This window comes from Eschrichtius robustus, chromosome 3, assembly GCF_028021215.1.
Source record: "Eschrichtius robustus isolate mEscRob2 chromosome 3, mEscRob2.pri, whole genome shotgun sequence".
Taxonomy (NCBI): Eukaryota; Metazoa; Chordata; class Mammalia; order Artiodactyla; family Eschrichtiidae; genus Eschrichtius; species Eschrichtius robustus.
The window spans coordinates 3,637,937-3,662,025 of NC_090826.1; positions in this window are offsets into that span (position 1 = coordinate 3,637,937).

The window sequence follows — 24,089 nt, forward strand, 5'->3', positions numbered from 1 at the left end:
GAAAGATGCACCCAGGAAAAGATTTATTTCTGCAAGTAAACATAACCCAGAGTATTATTCTTGTAGGTCATATTCATTTACCAGTGCTGAGAAAATCACTCCCTGTCATTGTCCTCACATCATAAGTCACTTTCAGAACTTCTTTATTAAGACCAGATAAGGATCAGGGAAAAATGAGCTGGAAAGAACACAAGATCCTTTGCCTCCAAGTCTGCGAAGTCATCATCCTCATACGAATGGCTTAAATCGCCCAGCTAATGAGCTCATTCTTAATTTCCTACAACAATGGCAGTTTCCACCAGCTTTTTATCAAACCCAAGATGGGACTCATCACAAGATGGTAAATGATCTTTCATCCATTATTTTTATCAGCACCACTGATTTATTTATTATTCATAAAGGCATCACTGTTTCTATACTTTCTTTGGGAGGAGGGAGGGTGAGGGTGGGGAAAAATTCCACCAGTGGATGTCATCTCAATCAAGATTTCCTACAGGGTATCTTTTCTTCATTTCAGCTGATGCCTTCTTAAACTATATCAACGCCAGCCTCCCCACTGACATCCACACCCACAATGGCAAAACTCTGAGCCTCTCTTTCAAACATTCTTGACCAAAAAATATTTTTGACTACCTTTCTTGGTTTTTATATTAAGTCATCTTATAAAAAAAAATGATCATGATGATAGTAACAGTAGAGACAAGATGACACCAATAGAAATTAACTCTTCAACTTCCCAAGATCAATACCATTTCTCTAGCTTTACCTCCTGTCTTGAATCAGCTTGGAGACGGGGTCTACTGTTCACTAACCTATGGTTTCCTGAAATTCTAAATATCAAGGCAATAAAGTTGGCCAAGCTGACATCTACTATTAGTTGCATTCAGACAGTAAACGTAAAATTCATGATTTTCACTCTGGATGTGTTCCTGCCTGTACAGCTGAGAGCCCTACAACCCCTGGATATTCTTTCTGGGGCTTCCCATTTAAAGATGGGGATAAAAGATCTAGACTAGCTACACATTATTAAGATGAAAAAGTATACATGTACATCTACATCCAGTTGTTTAAAAATGTGACTTGACAGAGAGCTTCTCCCAATATTCGCTGACTACCCCTTCGCCTGCATCATTATTTACATTCCATTTTTTTACTGTTTCGAGATGGTGTTCATGGTACTCCTGTATTGTCTGGAAAGCTGTCAGAGCACTTACTGAAGAATGGTGTGTTCTTCTGCAAAACCCCGAGTTTCATCCAATTAACCTTTATCCTGTTTGTTATATTAACAACAAAGAGCTTCCCTTCACCTACATCAACCCAGCCCATTATTCCTTTCAAGACTGACCTGACCTCAACACTCAGGAAGACCTCCTTGATTTATCCCCCATACCTTCATCTTTGACCACCATTTTATACACACCCCCACCCCAACTCACATTTTATTTGCTAGCCCAGTAAGTCACAATTTGGTTACTCATCAGAATCCAGGCCCTTAGGAAGTCTAGGTATGAAAGCACCTGTATCCAAGTCCAAGGATTTGGATTGATGTGGGCAGAGATGTGGTCCAGCCATCTGTATTTTTAAAATTTTCCACGAGATTCCACCATCAGACAAAGACAAGATGCCCACAGCAGTGTGCATTGCACACTGGGATCGCCACCTCCAGGAATTCTGATTCACGTGGTCTGGGGTGGGACCTGTGCAGGAGGACTTCTAACATCTTCCCAGGTGATTCTGTCACAGAGATTGGTGGAAAGCCACCAACTTGGACTTTATCTGTTATGCAGTTGGGTGTTCACAAAGCATATGATGTCATGAGTGAGCTTGCTTCTCTCTTCCTAGTAAGAGGAAAGCAAGGACTGGAAACTGTAAGGGAAGAGAAAACTTTTCCTCTCTACCCTTCTAGGCTCTCCAGCTGTAAATTAGACAAACAAAAGACACAGTGATAAAAGAAAAACAAACAAGTTTAATAACACATGCATTACCCGTATGCACAGAAGCACCCAAAGATGTATAATCCAAAAGATGGTTAGAACTTGGGTTTATATCAAACCTTAGCAATAAAACAGCAAATTTATAGAGAAGTGACAAAACAAAGGAAAAGGACTCTGAGTTTCTAAGGCAGCAAATTGTGGGAAAGTAAATATATGGGGGAAATCAATGGAAGTCAAGGGCCAGTGAATAAAGTTTGTTGTGTAGGTCCCTCTGGCGCTGTCTCTGGTGCCGATCAGGGTCAAGAATTGACTCCAGTGATTAACATCTGTCCTTCCTGGTAGAAAGAGGAGGGAGGACACCTTCACAAATGTAAGTCTTGCTTTTAGGCAAATTGAGAGAAGACAGCTTTTCTTGTATTTGCTTCTTCTCCATTGGCTCAAAATAATCCTTCTTCCAAAGCAGCACATCTGGGGCTGGCATATTCTGCTACCCTTCAACACTTTCACTGGTTCATCCTTCTCTCCCCAAGATCCCAACACAGTGGAATGTCCATACCCACCTGATATTCATCTAGCCTGGGCCAGATCTATGTTTCAGGGGACTTCATGCTTATTCAAATTGGGTAGGGGTCCTCTTTAAGAGAGAATCCCACATGATAGATAGAGATGTAGATTTAAGGGCCGTCAGGTGGCCCTGAAACACTCTCAGGTTCATGGTAAATACAGATCTGCTTCCCTCCAGGTGGGTTTGCTGATATTTCTAACAGCCTTTGGCTACCTCTGCAGACAGATCTTCTTATTTTGATATGTCTACTGTATTAGGAACAAGGCCATTTTCTCCACCTTTAGGGGCAGTTCTCAACCCTGGTATTACACAGGGAGATATTTCTTCTCAAGTCACAAGCAGAGGAACGCTCAAGAGAAAAGGTCATTTATTCCCCTGGAGGATAAACCCAGGTTGGGGAGAGGCATCAGCCTTAATATATGGAATGCATTTTGCCAAGACCGTGACTGTCATTAGAAATGGGCCTTTGGTGTCATTACCCCAGAGTCATCCTGGTGAAGTATGTGTCCTCTAAGTAGACAGAAAACGTTAGAGAGCCCTAAGCTGAATTGGTCAGCTGAAAACACTGGAGTGCTTTATCCTTGGAAGGAAATGAAGCCATTTATTGGAGGACAGAAGTTCAGTGCAATAGTTAAAGCAATCTGATATTTCCATAAATTAATAAAATGTGCATGGTTGGCATAATTCAGTGTGTAAAAGCATTGATCTCTCTCCTCCCTGAAGTCCAGGAGGATTCCAGACAGTGGGAAGAGATGGATCCTCAGGGCCAATGAATGACATCAGACCTGTCAAGGGAAAGATGATGAGCTTGCCTGGGTGGGAACCCACACACGTGCACACATGCACACACACGCAGACACATGCATACATACACGCACACACACACATGCACGTGCACATACATGCATTTTCGGGACTCAGCTCAGATCTGGGTTAACTCTGGCCCTCTCTCAGGCCCCTCTCCCTTCTGAGCTATGAGCTCCCAAGGGCAGGCACATTTGTGTGACTCCTTCAATTCCCAGCACTTAACAAAGAGCCTGGGGCAGAATAAGCACTCCAGGGATGCCTATGCATGAGTGGATGAATGATCAGGTGTGTCTTACTTTGTAAGGACCTCTGGCTTGATCCCACAAATAGTCAGGTTTCTGGACTGTTCAAGTATGAGGTTATCATCTGTTTAACGATTTCCTTTCCCAGCTGACTCCTCACAGGGACATAGGCCTATGTTTACAGGGAGGCCTGGTGGGTCCAGGTCCCTCAGGCAATAACTGTGGGTCTTTGGGTGACACCTTACATCCTTCCAAGGTCTATTTCCTTATCTATAAAATGAGGACAATAATGGTACCCACTTTATAAGGATTAAATGAAATAATTTCTTTAAAATACTTGGTGCAGTGTCTTCCCCAAATAAGCATTCCATAACGGCCAGCTGTCCCTGTTTATGCCAATTGTCAGCTCTTATAAAAAAAAAGATGAGGGGCTTCCCTGGTGGCGCAGTGGTTGAGAATCTGCCTGCCAATGCAGGGGACACGGGTTCGAGCCCTGGTCTGGGAAGATCCCACATGCCGCAGAGCAACTGGGCCCGTGAGCCACAACTACTGAGCCTGCGCGTCTGGAGCCCGTGCTCCGCAACAAGAGAGGCCGTGATAGTGAGAGGCCCGCGCACCACAATGAAGAGTGGCCCCCGCTTGCCACAACTAGAGAAAGCCCTCGCACAGAAACGAAGACCCAACACAGCCAAAAATAAATTAATTAATTAATTTAAAAAAATAAATAAATTAAAAAATAAAAAAAAATAAAAAATAAAAAGATGAGGTCAAATTACCCCATTTATTTAAAACATTTTGCTTTTTCTTCATCCCTGTCCTGAAAGTTCACAGGCAATGTTTTTGCGGTGAATATAGTTTTGGCTTGGGTAGTAATAGCATCATTATACCCTGAACTCCCCGGGAAGAAGTCCAGAGCAACAAGAAAACTTAGGACTCCCCAGGGAGAGGCAGGGATAATGATCAAAGGGAAAACCCTACATCCAAGATCAGCCAGAGTAAAATAGATTATAGTGATGTCTTAAACTAGCCCATAAGCAAATTATCCCCAGATTCTGCCCCACGGTTTAGTTAAGGTAAGATGGTGAGCACAGCCCAGTACAAACAAACCATTTTAATGAGCGATCACAACAAAATTAATGATGCTGATAAGTAGCAAAGTATCTTAGTTTGTTTTTCTTGGGTGTAGGTACAATTGGATGTCGAATTAGGTCAAGGGCCTGTGTTGGCCGGGGCAGGAAGTGCCAGGTCCGCTCTGGACGCCAACCAGCCTGGCTTCTAGAAGGCTCCCTAAAGCCACCGTGAGGTTGTCGGCTGGTTCCCAGGCCCTCTGCTTTCAGGCAGGTTGTTAGAGCCTCATCATGGGATGGATTTGCCCAGGATGAGGAGTTTTGCTTGTGTTCCAAACCCCCAGACCTTCTCCTGCTGCCAAGAACACAGGAGAGGAATTCAAGCATTCTATGGATGCTGAAGCAGGTTACTTGTAAAGGACCTATGACCTACAAAAGTATGTCTTCCATCACATGGAGAAACCCATTCTTATTGCAGTGAGAGGAATTCTTCCAGATGACTTTGGGCTGAATAGGATGGGGCAAATGACCCTCCAGAGTTTTGGCTTAATGGACAGAATGTGACTCCTGTTACCCCAATTGTGCAGGAAATGTTAAAATATCCCAGCTTTCTCCTTTATCCTCTGATCTTCCCCCTAAACCAGCAGTTTTCTGGGTTAGGGTTAGGGTTAGGGTTAGCGTTTTGATTCCCAAAACAGCAGGACGATGTTTTGGAAACAGTAGGTGGGGGAGCACCCAGAATATCTGAGAGCACAGTGCATATCAGGAGGGAATTCTCTCCTTTTCCCTCAACCTTCTTGATGACACCAAGAAGATTGGTAAGTCTGGTGTTGGTTTGGCTTCACGACCTTTACAACCCATATGAACAGAGAGAGTTGGCCTGATGCCTGGTGCCTTCAGCAGGAAGTCAGAAGAACTGAGAACACAATACCTTTTCTCTTTTCATTTTGTATCGGCTTTTAGAGTTCATTTTGCCTAATTCCACTTAAGCTTGAAATATCATTTCTTTTTCAAAGGAGTTCGTTTAGCTAGAGAACGTGACTTGATCTGAATACAACATAAGTTACCTAACAGCACAGGTAGATTGGGAGTCACGGTCCTGCACTGGGCTTGGCCCCTAGCTCAGCATGGCATTCGGTGGCTGTGGACAGGCAGAGTGCAAGCAGGGCCAGCAGAGCCCCAGACCACCCCCCTCCCACCTCCTGCACATCAGCCTCTGCTTAAACCTCCCAGGAAGAAAGGACATCTCTGCTGACACTGATTTTGGACAGCTGTCCTGAGTGTTGTAGGACAGGATGAGCTAACAAGCCTGGGTCCACACAGGATGCTGTTCTCTGGACACCAGGGTGCCCAGCTGCCAAAAGAGCTTGGATCTGAGGAGTCTCTCTAGAAGAAGAGAGGCTCAGCCTTCATGATGCTGGGAAAGCTAGGTGGATGCGTCCTGGGAGCTAGGTGGCACAGAGCCCCAGGGGGAACCATGAGAGGACGTGGCTCTGGAGTCAGAGTGCTCTGGGCTCACCCTGCCTCTGATGCTCAAGGTCAACCACTATGTCATCTTGGACTTGGGGACAGTCACCCCTTCAGAATGACTTTCACCACCTGCAAAATGGGATGAAAACGGTCCAACATGCAATGTCACATAAGGAATAGCAATTAATGCTGATGAACACCAGCACCACTGGGGAGTCCAGTAACAGGAGTGGTTATTTCTATGGTCAGACTGCAGAAGGCATCCATCTCCTTGGCCCTACTCTTTCTCGATGGGCATCAGTGTCAAGGGCATCCATCGCTTGGCACAATTTCCAACAGGGAGACAAGACCATTGCTCCCTGGCAGACCTGTGTCTTCCAGTAGAAGCCAAACCAAGGATGTGGCAGCTCATCGGAATCTCATCCTTGTATTCAATTGTAAGTCCCTGTCACACCATTTTCTCTCACTGTGTGTGTTAAGCGGAATCCGTGTTCATTAAGTTTGTTGTCATCACCTGCCATCTGAAGCTGATTCAGCCATTAGCAGCTTCTCTACGTTTCTATAAATATTTAAACCACTGATACCTGGTAATCACCTTGCTGTAAAATTAGGAAAGATCAGAGGACGTCGATTTACTCTGGTCATAAAGCAGAAACTAACACAACATTGTAAAGCAATTATACTCCAATAAAGAATGTTAAAAAAAAAAAAAGCCAGCTTGATCTTTAGTGCTCAAGTGCTTCTTGCTACACAATGAAATGTGAGTAAACAGATTTGAATGTACATAGGAGTTTTTTCTTTTGTTATGTCTTAAGCCAATAAATCATTTGAATGCTTGCAGCTCTCACACAGATTGTCCTGTGTCTTCATGGCAGTGCTACTCCTGGCCAAACTTGGAGACAATTCTGAGTTGCCTCCTTGGCTACATCTGCTACTCATCTCAACTCTCGGGCTCCCTTGTGATGCCTCTGGGGAAGAGGAAACTCCCCAGTGGACCATGCTGACCATACCTCATATCCTTAGATTTGCAGATTGAGTATTCTGGAAGATAACAGCCTTCTTAGAAATGATAGTGACCCCTTGCCAGATGGACAGAGTATGTTTCTGGCTAAGCAAAAATACAGAGGGTTTTTTAAAAAAATAAATTTATTTATTTATTTTGGCTGCGTTGGGTCTTCGTTGCTGCGCTTTCTCTAGTTGTGGCGAGCAGGGGCTACTCTTTGTTGCGGTGCTCAGGCTTCTCATTGCGATGGCCTCTCTTGTTGTGGAGCACGGGCTCTAGGCACACGGGCTTCAGTAGTTGTGGCACGCGGGCTTAGTTGCTCCGCGGCATGTGGGATCTTCCCAGACAAGGGCTTGAACCCAAGTCCCCTGCATTGGCAGGCGGATTCTCAACCATTGCACCACCAGGAAAGTCCAAGAGTGCTTTTTTTTTCTTTCAACAAAAATCCAGCCGAGACCCCCGTGTTGGGTGTGGCAAATCACTGTCATCTGGACTAACATCTCCCCATGACAAACATCACCAACTGGTCCCTCCACTTGTTCTGGGATCAAGGATTAGCCTCACGATCTTTCCCGGCACTACAACCCAGGCAGTCACTGCCAGGTAAAGGGATGCATGATGAAATCTGTTTGTGATCCTGGACCTTAACTATCTTTCTTTAATTAAAATGGGATATCTTTTTCCTGTAAAGAAATCCTTCTACATCTGATCGGGGAATTCTCATACATTTGCAATCGATATTTACATTAACTCATCAAAAGCTCTGCTGCCTTTTACAATCCCCTTAGTGAGTCTGCCTGGTGTTTGGAACAACATCCCTCTGAGCCTGCGTGCCCCCGTGACAGAGCTTCCACGTGGAGGTGGGGACTCGATCCAAGCCCCAGGGATTTAGAGACAAGCTGGGTGAGAACCACACCTTCTATATCTGGACCTGCTGCTCCATCAGCCTCGGGCCCTTCACACACCCAAACACACATACCATCCTCACTGGTCTGCAATGAGTCTGTCCGGCTCAGAGAAGACATTTGGCAGGAGGTGTTTATGACGTCCGGGATCACCTGTGCCTTTCCTCTCCCTGAATCCTTACACCCAGTACAGCACCTTGCATGTGGCAGACTGACTGTGAGTCATGAGTGTTTATTGCCTCTGCCCCTATGGAAAGAGTTTGTTTTTAATCTCATTTCCCCAAAGTAGGATTTATACCAATAACGTTGGTCCTTCTGTTCTGAAGCAGAAACCATGGAGATCGTGTGTGGTGGGTCACTCTCCCTGCCCCGCCGGCTTCTGCCGTCCGGTTCTGGCAGTAACAGAGATGTTCTCTCTGGTCTGCATCTGTGCTCTGGACATACTGCCAGGCTCTGAGAGGACCACTTACGCGGCTGAAGTCCATTCGTGGGGGGGTGAGGGGTGATGATGCTATGGGCGTGGCAGAACATTCCAAGATACAACCAGCTTTTCCAGAAAGATTCTTACATAAAGTGCTTCATTGTGTGCTTGCCTTAGGTTGGGCACAAAAACACAGATGGGGTGGCTTAAACCACAGACGTGTATTTCTCACAGTTCTGGAGGTTGTAAGTCCAGATCAAGGTGCTGGCAGGCAGATTTGGTTCCTGGCGAGAACTTTCTTCCCGGCTTATAGATGCTGTGTGCCCATAAGGTGAAGAGAGAGCCAGTTCTAGCCTCTTCCTCTTGTAAGGACACTAATCCCATCACGGGAGCCTCATTCTCATGACCTGGTCTAAACCTAGTCACCTCCTAAGGGTCCCATCTCCAAAGGCCATCATGCTGGGGGTTAGGGCTTCACCATACGGATTTGGGGAGGACACAAACATTCAGCCCATTACTGGTCCCTCAATGTCCTCCAGGAATTACTGGCTTCATGGGGCAGAGGTGAGAGAGTGCTTTGGTTAAATCAGTCCTTCTGAATTGGGGCAGCACATCGGAAATTCTGATTTAATTGATGGAGTGTGGTCCAGGCATGGCCCGGGAGTTAGGAGTTTTAAAAAGAACCCTGGGTGCTTCCAAAGTGCATTTCTAGACTCAGGGGGACGCACCTGTCACACACCCGCCCCATCATCCCTGCTCCTCCAGGGATGACTTCTGGGTGTGGTAGTCATACGCTGCCTGACATTTCTGAGCAGGCCTCTGCACAAGGCATGGTGCCAAGTACTTCCACAGGGTGACAGCGTCCATCCTACAATGACGCTGCAACGGAGCTGTCACCATTCCCACTTCTCAAGAGGAGGCGAGAAGGCCTGGGGTGCTCACTCTGACCCCAGGCCTCACTTCACTGCTGAGCTTGTGTCTTTAGCCTGTACCCCACTCTGCTTCTTCCAGGACTTTTGTTGAACAAGTGCAGAATCACGAACACTTCCCTCATGCAAAAAGAAGAGGACCAAAAAAGAGATTCCCTGCGGGACCCCAGAAATTTGGGGAGCTGGGCAGTGCTCTGCCATTTGGACAGTGGCACACATTCTGGTGAATTTCTACACAGCCTCTAAGGAGTAGAGGCAGGCGAGGGAGGGGCGGTGTTGAGTGGCCCACATGACACTGGGTCCAGCTCCCCTCCTGGGTCTGCGCTGCAGGTGGGGGCAGTGGGGATGGGTTTGCCTTTCACATCCCAGGGGCTCAGAAGGTGTGACCTTCAGAGCCTGTAGACCTGCCAGCTCGGGCAGTGGATGTCTGCACCTGCCGGCCTGAGAACAACTTGGCCTGTGATGCAAAGCCTCTCCGGGCAGCTGGCCGCACCTGCAGGGCGGCACCAGCCGCTCTGGGTACCACGTTCTCAGTGAAGCAGGAGCCCACATTCCAGCAAACCCATGGCCAAGCAGGGAGGCAGGGAGTTTCCAGCTCATTTCCCTGCATTATCCCGGGTCTGTAGATAAACAAAAAAAACAATAATAGCTCTTGTGGTGTTTTAATTGGCATTGGCTGTTTTAATTAGTAAAAGGAAGAGGAGAAGGGAGGTCTGAGAGGACTTTTCTCTAACTGCCACCTTCTCCCAAGTGTTTACACGGCCTCCCTGGGAAGGGGCGGCAGCTTTTTATTAAACATAATTCCCTCACAATCAGTGTCTCTTCTCGAATCTAAGTCAAGGCACCAGGTTAACCTATTGGGTCTAGAAAATAGCATTTGTTTGTTAAATAAACGCCCAGGCTCTGTTGCTTAGCACAGTCTGAGAGTCCTGGGAAAGGCAATTTTCAGATTTAAAAGCAGGTTCTGTCTTAGAGGGAGAGGCAGGCAGAGGGTGTGTGTTGCCGGGGAACAGCTTCCCAGACAGTACAGAGCGGTTCGAATCCCAAACCCACCTCCAAGAAGCTGTGGGATCTGGGACAAATCGTCCTCCCTCTGATGAATTTCTTAACTGAGGCCTTTAGATAGATTTACGGGGGCAGCGCAGGGTTGGGGGGTGGACTCATCTTTGGAATCTGGGGAGACAGGATGTTTATGTTTAACAAACAGTCACAGGGGTTAAAGAAATGGTAAAACCCTGGGTGCTCCCAACTCTTAGATTCTATGATTTTATTTCGTGGGGAAAACTCATTAAGATAAAAACCAAACAGGCGCATAACGTGTAATAACATTGGAATCACTGGCAGAACTTTCAAGCTACGTCCGTTTATCTCGGTGTTTATCAAGCTCCTACTCCAGGGCAGCCGGAGGCCCAGGATCCCAGCCCACAGATGAACAGGCAGGAGTTTGACAAAGCAGACCTGCCCCTGGCTGTTTTCTCCATTGGAGATGCTGTCCCTCCAACCTGGTGTGGACAGACCTCCGGTCCAGCTACTCCCCCCACCCCCCGTCCTTGTCAGCTTCCTCACAGTGTACGTGCTTTTTTATTTCTGTTTATCCAAATATAAGTCAGGCCACCTGACTCCCAGCCTTGCACTGCCGTGAGAACCGCCCACACGCTCCTCACCTGGGCCTCCTGGGCAGCCCCTGTCCCGCCTCACGCCGCTCAGGACCCCCAGTTCAATTGGCGGGAGTGGGACCCCAGTATTATCCCGCCCCCCCATGATCTCAAAGTGCAGGCAGGGTGGCTACTGTGGTCAAGGGGGAAGGAGGTCAGCTGAGTTTGGATGGGGCTGGGGGTACCCGAGTGTGTGGCTTCCCTGTTAGGTTAACGGTGGGCAACATACAGAACAGTAGAGCGAGGAAGGACAGCCAGACAGGGAAGAGCAGGAGCAAAGCGCAGAGGCAGGAGGGAGGTCCTGAGTTTGAGCACAGGGGGGTCTCATCCACGGAGTGGACACAGCCCGGGAGGGCTGAGGAGCCTGAGGCACCTGTGCCGGCCACACCGAGGGTTTGAGCTGCCAGTGCCACTGCCGACCCTAAAGACACTGAGAAGCCATCCAGAGGAAGAAGTGGTGCTTCTGTCACACACTCTGCTTTTTCCACCACAAATACTCCAAATAAGCCCCACCAAGTTATGGGAATGCCGTGTGTGTGTGTGTGTGAGAGAGAGTGTGTGTTGTGTGAGTGTGTGTGCTGTGTGAGTGTGTGTGTGCTGTGTGTGTGAGTGTGTGAGAGTGTGTTGTGTGAGACAGAGTGTGTGTTGTGTGAGTGTGTGAGTGTGTTGTGTGTGTGAGTGTGAGAGTGTGTGTGCTGTGTGAGTGTGTGTGTGAGTGTGTGTGTGAGTGAGTGTGTGTGTGCACGCAAGTGGGGAGAGGGAGCGGCAGGGAGGCGATGGGAGGGAGAGGGACATGCGCAGGTGTGAGGAGACCTTGTGGTGCCCTGATTCACCTATGACAGAAACGAGTCACCGCCGGTGATTTGCCCCCACACCCACATCCTTATCCCCGAGGCAGCGCATCCTAAGTCTGGCTTGGTTTTTCTTTCGACAATGCTCTTGTTTGTCAAAGTCCCTGAAGTGTGGCCAGCCCTGAGCAGGGCAGTGGTGGCCAAGAGCTGCTGCTTTGTTTGGGAGATGGTTTGGCATCTTCCCCCTGGGTGCCAGTAAACTGGGTCTCCAGATTGTCACCATGTGCATCACCATTTAGGAGCTGAGGCAGCATTTGACCAACGACACTCAAACAGTTCTTGTTTTTTGTTTTTCTTTTTTATTAATTCAATCTAGCAAAGACTGTTACCTCCCTCCTTCCTCCCTTCTTCCTCCTTCCCTCCCTCCCTCCTGCAGACAGTAGGCATGGGGCATTCTTGCAGGCTGGGAGGATGGAGCAGGGAGCAGGAAGGGGAGCCCTCCTGCCCATGGGGTGCGCGGTCCAGAGGAGAGCACTTTGGATCTCGACTGTCCCACTGAATTGATCCGCCCGCCCCCTTCCCCACCCAGGCCCCTGTCATCAGGAAATGTGGTGGAAGGGGCTCCATTGCCTCCCTGAAAGCCATCAATACAAAGTTGCCCGGGACTGGAACACAGACAAAGTCCTCAAACAAAGCAGGAGGGCCGTCCTGCTGGATGGAACCATTCTGCACCTCATCCTGCGCTCTCTTTGCTCTCAAATCCCCTGGCACATCTGCTGTACTCTGCAGAATCCTAGACCCTTATCTTACCCTCTTCTTCCTTCTCCCACCAGACAAAGAATAAATAACAGAGCCTTCTTAGGAAACCCATTTCCACCTGTGACAAGAACACTGGGGTGGCTGGGACACATTGCCCACCACCCTCCCATCAGCCGAGGGACCAGGGACCAGCCCCACATGCCCACTCCTCAGTGGCTCATCTGGAGAGTCAGAGAAGGTGGCTCCCTGAAAGCCCTATGCATGTGCACGTTTCCTGGAAAACCCTTCTCCTGGGTGACTTCTGGTCGTCAGCAGCTGATCCGATGACCTCATTAAGTACCGCACTTGCCTCATAGCCTGTATCCATCCGCATTTTCCTTCCTGCTTCTCTTACTAGACCGTCAGCTCTAAGAATGCAAGGTCCACATTTGTATCCCAATCACCCCAAACAGCGTCCAGCGCTTCATGAACACAGAGTAAATACTGGTGAAGGGATCAAGAAATTCATGGCTTCATTAACGGATGCAGCTCATAGACGGTTTGTGTGTTCATTTCTGTAAAACGTTAGAAAATACGATGCTGAGTCAGGAACGCGAGACAAATGTCAGACCTGGCTCCTGCACATGGCAGCTCTGCCAACCTCAGAGCCCACAAGTGTGACAGTGACGTGCATCAGGCTGGGATGAGGCAGCCAGACAAACACAAACCAAGATAGGTCGTGGAACACCAGCTGAGAAATAACAAAGTACGTTCCGTGCAGAGTTAGGATTAAATGCGTGTGAAACTTACATCTTGCCAAACCGCCTTCAACAAAACTGTGCAACACAGGCCAGGAACCAGGAACCTTTCTGACTTTGGGAGTGACAAGAAGGCCATGAGTAATGCTATCACAAGGATTTCCAATCAGCAAGCAAGAAATGGTACTTTTCTGACGCCTCCTGCACACAAGAAGAGTTCCAAGGTAATGCTTGCTGTCCTCAGAGTGCCTTTCTGATGGGCAAAAAAAAAGTTTGATTTTCTTCTAATAGATATGTCATTTTACTTCAAGTATCCAGTCCTATTGACCCAAGGAACCTCAATTTCAGAGCCATTAAAATCTAATTTTCCACATGGTGCCCCCAAGAGATTGACTAACTTTCAAAGAATAATTTTTTCTTTTCAAAAATGTTGCATATCTCTCTCTCTATTTTTTTTTTTTTCTTTAAAACAGGTCGGGAAACATTGCTGTCAGCTTCTCCATTGTTACTCTCCCCAGTGTCTTTCATGCAAAAGAACATAAAGGCTCCTCTGACAAAGTAAGATTTGGCCACCATGGAGGGAAGGCTGTATTTTTGTGATATATTATATTTACGTGGCTTACTGATATATTATAAAGGACCTACTGTCATGTTTCGCCATCAGGAAAGCAGGACAGAAGGCTCAAGGTTATTCGTCTTGGAAAATAACAGATGTGTCAAAAACTAAGCAGAAAAATGCTTCTGAGGAGAGAGTGTCTTCTTGCAAATTTCAGGGACTCTACGAACTCTACAGGTTAGCTTTTTTTTTTTTGTTTTCAAGTGTTAAACTAAACACTCTATTTGAAATTCTGAGATCAGAGCACCTAATGAGAGGCCATGCAGGCAGGTGTCCACAGACCCCTATACGGAGAGATCAGTCAATTGATGAGAGTCACCTGGCTGCCCTCACGTGGGGCCACCTGGCTGCCCTCACGTGGGGCCACCTGGCTGCCCTCACACGGAGCCGGTTAAACTTTCTCCTTTACACCTGAAGGCAACGTGGAATCCTGGAACCGGTAAGGGACATTCGTGGACAAAATTGGACAACTTAAGTAAGGTCTGGAGCTGAGCTGCTAGCATCGTCTCAAGGTTAACTTCCTAGTTTGGGTAATTGTACTCTGGCAGCTGGGTGAAGGGTTTAAGCAGATGATCTGTACTGTTGCTGCAACTTTCCTGTAAGTCAAAAACGATTTCAAAATAAACATTTAAAAAGAAGGTGTACTGCGTATATTCAGAAAGGTTGGAAAGCAAGAGAGCAAAGTACCATCAAAATTAGCACAGGATATATGTACCACATCTTCTATATCCATTCCTCTGCCGATGAATATTTAGGTTGTTTCCACGTCTTGGGTATTGTAAATACTACTTCAATTAACACTGAGATGCATGTAATTATGTTTTTTTCCTGGATATATGCCCAGGAGTGGGATTGCTGGATCATGTGGTAGTTCTATATTTAGTTATTTTAAGAACGAAATTATGCCATTTACAGCAACATGGATGGATCTAGAGATTATCATACTAAGTGAAGTAAGTCAGACAGAGAAAGATGAATATATGATATCACTTATATGCATAATCTAATAAAAAGTGATACAAATGAACTTATTTACACAACAGAAACAGACTCGCAGATCTAGAAATCAAACTTATGGTTACCAAAAGGGAAATGTGGGTGGGAGAGAGATAAATTAGGAGATTGGGATTGACATATACACACTACTATATATAAAATAGATAACCAACAAGGACCTACTGTATAGCACAGGGAACTCTACTCAATATTTTGTAATAACCTATATGGGAAAAGAATCTGAGGAAGAACAGATATATATATATATATATGTATGTGTATATGTATATATATATATATATATATATATATATATATATATATATATATATATATATACTCTCACTTTGCTGTACACCTGAAACTAACACAACATTGTAAGTCAACTATATTCAATAGAAATTTTTTAAAAATAGCACAGGATACTAGAGCCAGGGAGTGCCTCCTTCAAAGGCTCCTTTTGTAAGATGTCCTCAAGTCAGTGGGGGCAATGCTAGAGTGATGCCACCAGAGCAACATCACCTGAATGTGTGGCTTCTGTCTATGACCAGCTGTGGCTCTCGTGTGCACCCTGACTCCAGGGAAAATTCTGCACCTGCTCTGGAAGAGTCATGAAAGAAGACACGTTGTCCATCAGTGGGGGGAGGGGTGTCACAGCAGCATGTGGAAGCACTGATTGCAAGGTGGTCGCCCAGGTGTAGGTGCCCAGTAAGTCCTCACTAGGTTGAAGCCTGCAGGTCAAGTCATGGCCAATGAACTCACTAGTCATGTGACTTCCAGAAGCCTAATTCCCAAGGATAAACCTCCAGTCAAACAAGGGTGTGTGGATTGGTCTAAAGCACTGTTACCATAAGAGAGAGCAGTTTTACACAATCACAAAAATGATACGAAGGGAAAGAGTTGATTCAGAATCCATGTCTGGGGTCCAGAGGGGAGGTGAAGTTAGCAGCAAAACTTTGCGATAAGGGCCATCATTTTCAAATGGCACATTTCACAGAAGTCCAGGTGGGTTTGAAATGGGACAGTGCCTCCAACGGGACCCAAGTGGCCCTGGGATGACCGTCAACTTCTCCCATCTCCCAAGAGATGAGTTTTGCTTCTGCTCCTTCGATTTATGTAAAATTAAATAAGCCTGAGTTCCCTTTGAGCTCTGCAGGCCAGCGCTTTGCGGAGTCCTTAAACCAGCCCTTGGCTCAGGAGAGCCTCCACAAAGGGACCAGGGAGGGGCCACAGCACAGGGGGAGGCGGACGTGGAGGGGGCCGTTCCTGTCCTGCTCTGCCCAGTCCTCGCCATGCAGCTGAGCAAGTGACCCTCACCCCACTTGATGTGTGTCTCCTCAGAGCCACTGTGGATCACAGCTCTGCTGTGCTGGGTGACGTGAGGAAGCACCTGCACACACCTGGGGTGATGTGTGGGAGGCTCTGTAAATGTTGGGGGTTGTTATTACTATTTGTGATCCTGGTACCACCAGCAGGGACACAGGGTTTGCAACACAGCCAGCTCTAAGTTGGGACCCCCCAAACAGGAGGAAAACCAAAGCCAAGACTACTCAGCTGTTTTGCTTTTCTGCACCAAGAGAGCACACAGAGGGGGTGAGGATTCTGAAGGACAAAGGCACCAAGAGGAACCCAAGAGGCTGGGGTTGGGAAGAGAACACTGCAAGAAGGGGCAGAAATTATTCCAGCCAATAAGCCAGAGATGCAAGCGGGTTCCACTCAGGGATGCTGCCTGCCCAGACCCACCAGCTCACCCCTCTTCTGCCCACCCAAATCCCCTCTCTGAGCACCCTCAGCATTTATTCTATAAACGTGGAAGACAGCAGTATTGCTTGTGATGCGTAAACCTTCTCAAAATGATTTCAGGAGGCTTGAACTAATACAACATAAAAATAAGACACCTTGGAACAAAGTTGTGGAAAAGTCCTTTGAAATTGCTTATGAATGCTTCTGAAAAGTCATTTCAGCAAGTACTAAATGCATGCACCCTTCAAGCATTGTCTTTATTTCCAGTGTGCAAGCACGCTTCTTCAAATCACCTTAGTGGGCATTTACTGTGTGTCCGGGTGTTTTCCTCAAGTCACCCATTGAGTCCCCACAAGAAGGCCAAGAGACAGGTATGATCATTGGTCTCATTCCACATATGCGAGCATGGAAGCTCAGTGGGGTTCAGTCACCTGCTCGAGGTCATGGGGCTCGGCAGTGGCAGAAGCAAGTCCAAGACCAAGCCCCCATGTTCTGTGCTGTCCTGTGAGTCAAGACAACAGAAAGTCTCGCTTTTCCAGGGATAGGCATCCTTGGCATCTACCTCCTTGCACAGAGAAAACACTCAATAAACTCAATAAACACTCTTGGACTCAGGGAAGCCAGTTGGACTCTGAACCATCAAGCTCTTATTGTTACGATACCCTTATCAATGTCCCAGTTGAGTTTTGCACTGTTTGGGCCTCGTGTGGGGACTAAGGAGTGAGGGGAGAGCCTGGCACTGGGCTGTCTCTTCTCACTCTGAATATTTAGCAATGTTCATCACGCCCAGCCCATGTCTCTAACAAAGCTGAAAATTTAAATTCTCATTAGGTAAAAGAGTCTGTTCCCTACTTATTTCATCTGGGTAAGAAGGCTGGAGTGAGTGCAATCAGACGGAAGTTGCTTAAGTGTCTTTGGAGGTACACGCCGGGGATGCAGCTGCAGCCTGATGGTGTCCTGCGTTCGGCTCTTTCCTCAAGGCCACCTGCTTCCCCATAACGATGTTTCCCTACATCATGCTATACATACCTTCCCTCTGTCTCACATACACACACATACACAGTGACACACGCTCACACATAAACACAGTACATGTAATCACCATTTCCATGTGGACAAGTTCATCTGGGTATAATCTGAGCTAAGAATCTAAATTTGGTCCAAAGAAACCCCCATGTCCTGGGGAGTGTAAGTGTGCAGGTGCACATACATACACACACACACATCTCCCTAACTCTGCCGCAGACCCCCGGGTCCTCACTTGATGCATAGAAGGTCATCACATACTCAGAGCCATGATGATTTCTTTGCTCTCATTCATCAGACCCAACAACCTCTTTCTGACAAGAGGAAGAGGAAAAGCTGCTGTATCACTTTCAGCTTGAAGGTAAAACTTCAAGGACACATCCAATCACCTCAAGAGCAATAGGGCTTAAGTCGAGCCCAAGCCCACCAGCCAGCAGCCTCCTCTCCTACACACTGGCCTTCTCATCCCTGCGGGTCCCCTCACTCCCATGGAATGCTAAGTGCCCTCAGGTGTCTCTCCCCCTGTGCCCTCCCCCACCCCGCCCCAGTTAAACCTTGAGCCACATCCTTGGAGCTTCACACCTACTCTGTTGTCTCTATTCCCGCCCCTCCACCCTGTAGTTCAGCATCCCACGGACAAGGACCATCCCCTGCACTGCCATCCTCTACCCAGCATCCTGTATCCCACACCCAGTGTCACCAGATCAACCTGTTTTCTTTGACTGCCACTTTGAAACTGCTTCTCGTCCAAAACCTTCAGCAACTTCCTATTACCTGTGGGACAAATTCATCTGAGCCAGGTCCCTGTGCTGCAGGAGACCCTCTCCAGTCTTTCCAATAGAGAGGCACGTGGCCCCTTTCCAGTGATGGGGAACCCCGTACACAGAGGCAGAGCGACCTTGGACCCAGACCTCTTAAAACCAGAGTCCAAGTTCAAAGTTCCCTAGGTTGACTCTTCCTTAAACATTTCCTGGTTAATGTGAGGGTTTCCAGCAAGCAGTGCCCACCCAAACAGATGTCCTTCTAGAGGAAACAGTAATAGAGATCAAGAAGGAAAAGTTTGTTTTCAAGCCTGAGTTGTGGGAGTGTGTTAAGGGCAATAGTTAATTGTATCCAAGTATCAGGATTAAAGTCAGAGCACACATAAAACAATGGTGATCCCACAAGGGCCACCCTCTGAGCTCACATTGTTCACATGGAGCTCACCTTGCCCTCAGCGGACTTGCAGGCCTGCCTTGAACAGCTGATGAAAGATGCAAATCCCATGGAAAGATGCGTGTTTGTTCACCTTGGCTGCCTAAAGCCGGCCATCCCTGCACACAGGCAGCCAGAGGCCCTGACGCAGCTGACCAGCAGGTATCTCCTATGTGGCCAGGAAATGGTTTCAACTTCCTGCAGTGCTCTTCCCACTGCCTGGGCCCCTGTCACAGAGATTAGCTGCCAGTGCCCGGGAGATGCACAAGGACATGGGTGCAGGAGAGGAATGGACACCTGGGAGGTGAAGCAGGGCATCCCCCATCCCTGGTCCATCCCCTCCTCCCGTTAGCCAGCCTCATGCCTGGAGGAGACAGCTCACTGCTCCCCCTCTGGGGAGGTGATTTGTATTCCAGCAAAGTTACCAAGGGACTCTGAATAGATGAAGATTCTGCTTAATATTTTTAGTAAAGATAACACTTTGCAGGACAAGTGCTTTTTAACACTCAAAGATGGGGGATCTGGAGTGGCATTTAAAAATGGAGCTGTTAGACAAGATTTTGCAGTAGCCCTGGTAAATGTCAAACATCTTATCAACTGGGGAAGCAGCATGTGGGCTTGTTTCCCCAAACCTGATTAAAACAGAAAGTGCCTTTTGAATATTCGTTTCTGTTTTGTACTGTGGTAGGTTGGTGGAAGAGAAACAAAGGGAAAGAGAGTGGAGAGGGAGGGGAGGGAGCCTTGGGGGACTGGAGCATAAATTTAGGCGTGTGTGCGCAGAGGAGGGAAAAACAACCCCAGAGGCCCAGAGGGGACAATGGCTTTTTTTGAGCAGAATAAATACTTTGAAGAACTAACACTGGAGAAATCGGAGTGGGGTGTCTGTGGCTGATTGGCTGAAGGGCTCTCTCTGGAGTAATTAGGGCCTCGTGGGGAAGCATATTTATGTTGGAAAACAAATTCTCCAGCATAGGGAAAACATGTGATCTCTGATGGCATCCGAGTGGCTTCTCCTCCGGTCCAGGGGCTGGATTCTCACACTGAGCTGTGCTCTGAGCACACCAGTAACAAATTAGCACAGGGCCCCACTGAACCCCCAGGTGGGGCTGTGCGAAGGACGGGGTGGTGGAGGTACTGGGCCTTTGGGCTGTTGGGACTGCCGAACAGTTGGCCAGCCTGCATCCCCAGCAGTGAACCGACCAGAAATCAATCCTACAATCAGGTGTGTTCGCCACCTGCTTCTGCACACAGAAAATAAAGGCATGTTGGTGTGTGGCCAGAATTAATTGGGCCTCCAGGATTGCAAGTCCTGGCAGCCTGGTAAAGCTATCCTGAAGAGCCAGAGCCACAAAAACGGAGGGACCGGGACAGATGTTTATTAAAAACCCTCGGGGTGTCTCCCAGAGCTGGGGAGCCAGCATGCACGGGAGCTTTTGGAACCCATGCGTGGTGTCCCCATGGCTCCGTTTCTGCTCCTCCAGGCACACCTGCTGCTCTGAAGACATCTGGCACCTCTCAGCCCCTACACAGGACGGGTCCCTTGCTCTGAAAAACAAGGTTCCAGTGGCCAATTCCAAACTCCCATGGGAGGGGCATCAGTGGCTCAGTGGGGGCCATGGTCAGCCAGGGTCCTCCCGTGGTCCCGTCAGGTGTGGTCAGAGAAGGGGTGAGTCACACAAAGGCTGCGGGCTCACCATGGGGTGGGCAGGTACCAGGAATGCTCTTGTCTGCTCTGGGTGGACTAGAAACAAGGTCAGGTGTCGCCGATGGCCTCGGGGACGCAGAGAGGACAGAGGGAGGCCTGACACTCACCCAGGGTCAGGTGGGACCGGGGGGCACTCTCCTGGAGACCCCACGTGGGCTCAGAGCCCCTCTGTTCCCTCTGCTTCTCCTGCCCCCACGGTCCTCTCCTGGACAAGCCCGTTATTCACCATGGCCGTGCGTTTTACAAGTCCACACCCCAGGGCCACCACTGGGCAGCTGGGCAGGACTAAAGTCCCAATGCCATCCTGGCTTCCCTTCCTTACCACTCACCTTATCCCTCTGGGATTGTCTTGTCCACCACTGTGGCCTCACTGCCCGACAGCAGACTGTGCCTGAGCAGGCACTTGGGTCAGTCTGCTCGGTCCATTGTCACCAAGCACCACAGACCGGGCGGCTTAAACAGCTCAGATAAGGGCTGCTTATTTCTCCCAGTCCTGGAGCCTGGACGTCTGAGATCAAGGTGTCAGCAGGGTTGGTTCCTCCTGAGGCCTCCCTCCTTAGCATGTAGACAGCTGTCTTCTCCCCATGTTCTCAAGTGGTCATCCCTCTCTGTGCGTCTGTGTCCTGATGTCCTCTTCTTATAAGGACACCAGTTATATGGGATTTGGACCTGCCCCTATGACCCATTTTACCTTAACTACCTCTGTAAGGACCTATCTCCAATACAGTCACGTTATGAGGCTCTGGGGGTCAGGACTTCAACCTATAACCATGGTGTGGGCACAACTCAGTTCATGGCAACTCAGTCAAGGGTCACTAAGAACTGGAGACTCCATCTTGGTCTCACACCCACTTGCCATCAAGATGAGATGCGGGCAGTGCAGCAGGAGCTCATGCGCTCAAAGCCCACCCATTTACCTGAGGGTGGACACTGCACCTGCTCCCCAAACACAAGCTTCTCTATGATGCTACTTTGATGCCCTGATCTGATCCCCAGAAGGATAAGTGATCCCAGGACAGTGAGGTGTGTGGTCCGGTGAGTCTGCTATGGCAGTGATGGGCTTCGCAAGTAAACAGTGAAACAAAAACATGTCAGATTCTAAACCCACGTTCACATCATACACAGGTATTACAGACATGCTTGTGAACATCATTGGTGATGACGTTGTGATATTTTGTCAACTCAGACGAATGTTATCTGGTTGCACAGAGTAGTTACCCCCATAAAGGCAGGGACCGTAGACTAGCAGAAGGCTTGCTCGCTGTGGGTGCGCTCCTGGTTGTAGACGAAGCTGATGTGCTTTCCCCCACAAAGACCTTGTCCTGCGGTGAAATCGTCCCGCGTCCTGCACACGGGTTCAGGCCATTCAGTAACACACATTGCTAGGAAAACAGCAGTTGTCCATATAATTCTCTCAGCTGCCCACACAGAGGCACAGGCAGCCAGACGGCCTTAAGCAACCTGTCCTGAGCCCTGGAGCGCGTGGCAATGTTGCATATCCAAAGCTGTCGTGATGCGCCCATCCTTCCAATGCACTTTTTGAGCTTCCTCCGAGGAAATGGAGTATTTTTCAGCTCTGCGGTTTCTGATGTGGAAATTGCCCACGTTCTTAATGTCACATTAAGCGATAAAATGACATGCAGGTTTACAATCGGATATGATCTGGGCGATGCGCGGAAGCGTGAGAGAATTCTTTTCGAATTCGAGAACCGCGGCTCTGACTTTGCAGCACGGGCTGATATTTTTTAAATGAGCTTTTGAACTTCACTTTAAAATGGGTCTCCTCACACACAACCTGAATACATTAGGAGTGACTGAACGTGAAACTGTCACCATCGTATCATTTTCTCCTCATTTTTGACTCTGAGCCCCTGTGGCAAAGTCGCTGGCCGGATTACTATTTTCGCCCTCTGGCTTTATCAGCCTCTGCGTTGATTTCTTCTCTTTGGGGGATAATTTGATTTTTTTTTTTTTTTTTGAGGCAATGGCTATTTAAAGAGCTAGCCAAAATATGAGTCCTGCTTTTCTTTGACTGCTGTGTTTTTCTCCCCTTCCTCTACTGATCCCAAGGAAGCACAATGGCTGGAATGATATTAGAAAGCTTCCAGAAGTTTTTTCTTCTGGTTTGTGTATTTGTTACCATAATCGTTTGTTGACAGTTTAGAAACACATCCACTTTGTTCAATCACAGAGAAAATAAACTCACACAATATCAAAACAAGGTAGTACTGAAATAATGCAGAACGGCAGGGCCCATCCTTCTGCAGAGAGGAGGATGAGCTTTTCCCGGGGCCCCTGATGGAGTATTTGTGGCTGGCGTGTTACCTGCTGGGCATCGGAGCTGCTGCAGCGGGGGAGGGGGGGAGCCACACCCCTGCCCTTGAGGGGAGGAGGGGAGCTGAGCCCCAAACCTGCATTTCCCAAAGGTAGAAAATGATGAGCACCCCCAAAAGGGGCCTTGCAAAGCATCTGGAGCTCAGAAAAGGGCTCCAGAGCCTGAAGTCTCTACCAAAAGGAAGGTGAGGGGACGAAAAGCTACATTTAAAATTTTTTGATAATTCCTTATATATAATTGGTTGTTAAACAGATTTTCCAGGAAGCTAGGTGTTTCCTAGCTTCCGAAATGGATGTGTGTTACCTGCAGCCACACCCACTGGGGAGCTCCATTCTGCGCTTTCCTGGGGCGCCCCCTGTTTGGGGTGACCCAGTCCTGTGAGATGCACCCCTTGGGGTAGTGACCCTTTGGAATGAGGAAGGAGACACCTTCTGCAACTTGGGCAGAAATCGGGAGAGGATTCTTAGGGAAAGAGTTTGGGATATACAGAACGTAGACTTCTTTTTAAAATCAATAACAGATTTCCAAGGGAAACAGACGGCACATTCAAAATGGGTATTTGAGGAGAATTTAGGAAAAAGACTTTTCACAAAGGTGTGGGCAGGGTCCTGGGCTAGTAACAGCTAGTTTCTGGGCCTGAAGGGAAGGAACACATAGCTCCTGGAACCCAGAGAGACAGAGAGAAAGGTCAGGAGAGGCGCCTGGTGGAAGTGATGTCTTCATCCAAGGGTCCCCGCTAGCATACAGTGACCCTGAGAGGAAGCCAGTGGAATAAATACCCCAACCTCCCCTTCTGCCCCATATCCTGCAAGTGTTCCCTGATGGCCAAGCCCAACCGGACGCCCAAGGGCATGGAGTCCACAAACGTAGGGCAGCCTCCCTGTAGGGGGAGAACAGAGGAGAACACGTCACAAGGGGTCAAGGAAGGTATCCGCAGATGGTGATATTCAGACATTCCTTCTACTACTTGGGTCACTTTTTCCCCGTTTCTTCTTGGAGTCTTTCTCTTCCCATCCCTTAAGTGCTATAGTTCTTGGGACCCCAACCTCAGCCCTGTTTAGCTCTGTGTATTCTCCTCTTGTCTTGTGTTTCTAATTGCCGCAAACACGCAGGTGACTCTGAAGTCTGCACCTTCAACTTTAGCCCCTCTTTGTGAGTCAAAGAGTCACAAGTCTGATTGCCAATCAGA